Here is a 5,507-nt window from a genome sequence, read left to right as displayed (position 1 = left end):
CAGCTCGCCCTTCGTTCGCTGGATGTCGCAGCTCGCCAAACCTGTCGTCGCTCGCGGTGCACGGGTCGCAGTGCCCGGGGCGCCCGCCCATCGTGCACGGGTCGCCCACCCGGGTCACCCGCCCGTCGTGCACGGGTCGCCCACGGGTCGCCCACCCGAGTCGCCCGTCGGGTGAAGGCGCGCCTCTGCCCAAATGCCAGGGCGTTACACAAACCCTCAAAGTCGGTGGGAGCTAAAGGTGGAACTTGATGTGCACATCACAACCATTTAAACTGAAGTGTGAATTCATCAAATGAGTGCTAGAGTCTCAAATCAAATTCCATTTATGAATTTGCACGCCCTTTCATTTTCTCATTCTCTAAATAAATGGCATTTATAAGTTTAGACTTATAACTTTTGTACACACCACTTACCTTTATCGTTCATTATAAAATGTGTGTTGCCACCATCCGGACTGGATGTCATTTTGCACAATATGTACACATTCCCTTCATCGATGGCAATCGAAAGAAACCTCAACCAGGATGAAGTGAAACAGCTTCATTGACAGCAATGCAAGGCAAACTTGAATAGTAATATGGAAGATTAAGGTAATACCCGTTTCCAAGAATTGCATGAAGACGAATTATAACGAGATCCTCATGAATGGAGAATGTTCCACGCTTGATGTCAGGTCGCAGGTAGTTGGTCCATCTCAGCGTACAGCTTTTTCCACATCTCGATAAACCTGCAGCACTCCCAACAGACAAAAGATTGCGAGTCAGTTCGTTTGTATAAGTATACCGCTACTCAATTACAACTATATAGAAATTGCAAAAGAGGTGTTTTAACGATGTGGTCTAATGGGTGGTGTTTTAACGATGTGGTCTCATGGTTAAGTAATGTGATGTGGTCTAATAGTTAAATGGGGAATTTGTCTTCACAAATATATGTTCTAATCCTAAACATAACTAATGGGGAAATTGTCTTCACAAATTTATGTTATGTATGTTTGAGAATTGCTCCACACACTATCGCTCCGGTTAAAAAACATAACTTCGAATAGAAATAATAATAAATCACAAATACAATAGAATACCTGCCAGCTTGGAAGGGTGCCCCACTTGGCACGGCCATGATGTTGAAGATAATTGATGAGCTTCTGGTCCTCTTCTGCCGTCCAGGGTCCTCTTTTCTGCGCATTGTGATCAACACAGCAAAGCGTGCGTCCCATTATCACTTTCCGATCGGCCTTTCACTGTAACTTTTGTCTTCCTGTTTCTTGTAAACCCTGACACCATTGTTATATATATACTTGTGCGATGGGCCTTAACAGATCTCGGCGCCGACCTTGATTCATATGTTGCGTAGGGTTTCAGAAATTTGGGGTTGTTGAAGTAAATCTTTAGAAGCTCGGTCACCATTCTAGATGGTCGTGACGAGGCTAATGACGTAACTGAGAGCGATCTTCGTTCAACGACAACCAGTTAGATCAAACTTCGGACCACGCCCCTTGATATTTTTTTCCTAATAAACACACAACCGATAGCGATTTTCGTTCAGCCGGTAATCATTTCAAACAAAATTAGGATTACGTCCCTTGAATTTTCACTTTATGACTGCGGAATAACAAGCCCGTCATAATAAACACATAACGGATAATGATTTCCATTCAGCCAGGAATAATTTCAAACAAAATTAGAGTTACGTACATTGAACTTTCTCGTTACGAACGCAAGATAACAAGTCCATCATAAAGATTCCGCATCATGTTTCAGAACTTCTAGACACGTCGTTAGGTATGGATGCATGGATTATGGAACTGGAGCCGGAGCCGACAGCCGCAGTCAAAAGTTTACCGAGAAAAGGCATAATGAAGAGTGGACTGTTTCCACCCGAATCTCAAACTTGTAAAACATTATAGGTTTTCACATGTTTTAATGCTTTAACATATCTTTCACCGCTATCTCGTAAAATATCATAATTTCATATATTACTAAATTGTTCTTACCTTATTAAATATTGAAGTTAATTTTTACTTCATTTTTTTTAATAATTGTAATAGACTAGATTAATTTTGATTAATTATAATAAAAATTAATATAGTTTATGAGCAGTTTATTTAGCAATTATCATATTAAGAAAAATCTGTAGAAATCACATGACAGAAATTTTTGGCTAAATCAAATACTATTAAAAAGAGTCAGAATTTTTTTAATAATATTTGATTTTAATAAATTAATTTAAATAATATTTTTCGGAAATTAGCCATTTAACATAGCCTTCACTTAATATTATTTGTTTTTAATAAATTAATATCATTATTAAATTATGGTGTCTACATTGCTCTCTATTTAAGCCTTTGCCATCTTGTCTGATAATGAACCACATTGGTTGGTTGCCGAAAATTCTGGTTATGTGATTTCTACCCAAAAACTTTTCTTAATTCATTATGAGTCATAAAACCTTGAATTAAGAAATTATTATATTATGAAATATGATTTAAATCAGAAAGAACTTTTCTTAATTCATTATGAATCACAAAACTCTAAGTTAGAAATTACCATATTATGAAATATAATCTAAATCATGAAATTAAATATTCAAATATACATGAATCAATAAATAAATATATATATATACATATATATATATAATTATAATGTAAAATAATATAAAAATAATAAAAAATAAAAAATTAACAAATAAGGAATTGGAATAGGAATATTGACAATAAGGAATAAGGAATTAGAATAAAGTTATATTCATAAATAAATAAATAAACCAGCCTATAATTTTTTCATAAACAAAATTATTCGATATTTTACATTTTGTCTCCATAGGAAAATTAATGTTTTTAAGAGTAACAATATGTTGCTTTTTGGAATGTAGAAATGTAAATATATTCTTAATAACTTATGATGTCATTTTGAAAGAGTGATAGTTGTTTTCTTGCGTATTATTTAAATGAGATGCTCGGAAGTGTAATTTAATATAATATTATAAAATTTGAGTATTTTAGTGTGCACTAAACTTAAATTAACAATCGGTAAATAAGAAGGAGAAACCAAAAGTAAGATTTCCGCAAAAGAAAGCAAATAATGTGGGGAGTGATAAATTTTACATAGGAAGGATGGCTTTGTCTTTTTGCGAGGACTTGAATCTACACCCTCGAAGAAGGATGGCTATGTTTTTACGCGAGGACTTGAACCTGCGTCTTTTGAGTGCGTTTTGTTAACTCCCATCAACGGGCTGAAGCTTATGGTTGTTTTAGGTGTGGGCAATTGACTTTAGTGCTTTTCCTGGGGTTGTTAAGAGGTATGTTTTTGGAGTGGGGTTCATATGTTGGTTTTCGAGGATGCTTCATATGGATGTAGGACAAGATCTGCATGTTGAGATGGACGAAGATCTTGAGGATTATTTTGCCAGTGCATATGAATTAGTGCCGATCTAGACAAAATCGCCACCTCAGCCTCTAACGGATCCACCCATAGTAGAAGGATTATCGGTCTCTTAGGTGGAAGAGGTTAGGGTTTCGTCGGAGGTGGTTTTTGAAAACCCTAGTCCTTAGGACTTTGTTACTATTTTTGTTGTCTATCAACACACACTTGGGTTTTAGAGCTCTAAGGGTTTCGTGTATCCCTTTTCTTAGCCTCATGCCGATCATTTGATTCCATCGCCATCTTCACTACAATGCTTGGTGACATGCTTCAACCCTTGCTCATCTCCGACACTCACCAACGGAGTTCCCCATCAGGGTGGGATCTTAGAAGAGACAACTTATAATTCTCATCTGGTTCCCTCTACGGTTCCTTCTCTTATATTTGGAGGGTAGATCCATCCTATATATGTCGTGAACATATTTCAAGACCTTTAGATCTCCGCACCTGCTCAGACATCGCATTTCTTTGCTGGTACCCCGGTCAGTTGCCGATTTTCCTACAGACAGAAGCCACAGTTAATTCCCCTTTGGATTCACAGTCACAAGGCCTTATTGTTCTAGAGGGAGGGCCCTAGAAGAAACGAGAAAACAAAATGAAAAGCACCAAAGTTAGAGAAATAGGAATACTGATGGTGTTAGGGGAGGGCATCAAGTTGGATGAAGTCACCGACATTGCAGACAATGTATTATTTGGAAGGGTCCACAACAGAGAGTACTCAACATCACATCTAAAGAAGTGGGTTGCTAAAATGTGGGGGTAAAATATTGATTCATTACCATCAGTGGTAACTATGACCAGAGGATGGTTTTCCCTACGTTTCCATAGACCAGAGCACGTTCCCTCTGTCCCATCAAATTATTGAGACATTGAAATGATTATAGAAATTTCCCACTATAGATCAACAGCTTATGCAATATACTAAAGAAAAATACAATATCTACTTCTACAAAAAACTTGCGGAAGCTTAATCGAATTTGAGCAAGATAAAATAGAACACATATAACTAAGAATGAAAAATCAATCACACATGAACACAGAAGAATAACCTAGGGAAAGCCTCAGCCTAAAACCCCAATCTCTATATTATCATACAAGTGGAAATATGTTCAGATTACGAAAAGAATCAGCTCACAAGCTATCTTGCTCTCTCTGCAATCCTACTGCTGCTCATAGACAGTCAAAGGCTTCTCACAAACCTTCTCCTCTTCCGTCCAAGCCTCCTATTTCCTTGCGTAGTTTTCCTTGGGGTCCAGCGCTGCCACCTATGTGAATTGGCCTCTTCACACACTCACTAACCTCTGATCTAATTGTGCAATCCTAAAGGAGATAATTCCTTCTGCATGGATGAGTTTCCTATATAGGAAAACTCCTCCAACTAATAGTGCGATATCCCTTCCTCTAATCTCAATTGGGTCTCTCACTGAACTGACATACATGAGTTATTTATGAGAGAATATTCAATTATATAGAGAGCAGCAAATACATGCATGTAAGCATTAACTAACTGAACTCACAATTAATTCCACAAATTGTTGGAACTAATCTAACTAGACTTAACTAAGATAACTGAGCTAACTAATTACAACTCATCCTTATCTCTTTAACTGAGGGATAAATTCCTCAATTAATGGAGAAATTGTTGCATGTCTTCACATAGACTTCATGTTTGATTTCCTACAACTAATTAACTCAAGATGAATTAATTGATTATTTTACAAACAACTATTAAGACCAAATTCGAATTTTACTTCTCAATTTTAGTTCAGGGACTAACTAAAATTGGAATCTATCACGAAATACTATTTATAGCAATGCTTCTTTTAGCATTTCCATTTTTCATTCCTTGTTGCTATGTCCAACACTGGTACCCGAACTACTACTTATAGTAGTGCTATTTTTAGCACTTCTATTTTTAACATTTCTTGTTGACATTTTCAACACTCCCTCTCAACAAGAAAGGCATTCAACTTGAACCCAAACCTGAACCTTTGGAATGTTCTGCATGCAACACTTCTCCCAAGTGTTGTTGCTCCAACAACTCTAGAAACAAAAAAACTCCCAACTGACCTCCATGTTTTGCTAGAA

The 5,507-nt window shown here is 36.9% G+C and overlaps 1 pseudogene; it reads right to left on the bottom strand.

Annotated features, from left to right (window-relative positions):
• Positions 1 to 515: 515 nt before the first annotated feature.
• LOC149228042 (transcription factor MYB41 pseudogene) lies at positions 516 to 1,213 on the bottom strand (annotated as a pseudogene).
• Positions 1,214 to 5,507: the final 4,294 nt, after the last annotated feature.

This window comes from Pinus tabuliformis, chromosome J (assembly GCF_031772625.1).
Source record: "Pinus tabuliformis cultivar Carrire ecotype Pingquan chromosome J, CPIR1, whole genome shotgun sequence".
In the NCBI taxonomy this organism is placed as follows: Eukaryota; Viridiplantae; Streptophyta; class Pinopsida; order Pinales; family Pinaceae; genus Pinus; species Pinus tabuliformis.
The sequence above is the reverse complement of the archived record's forward strand: the minus strand, read 5'-3'. Positions and strand labels throughout refer to the sequence as shown.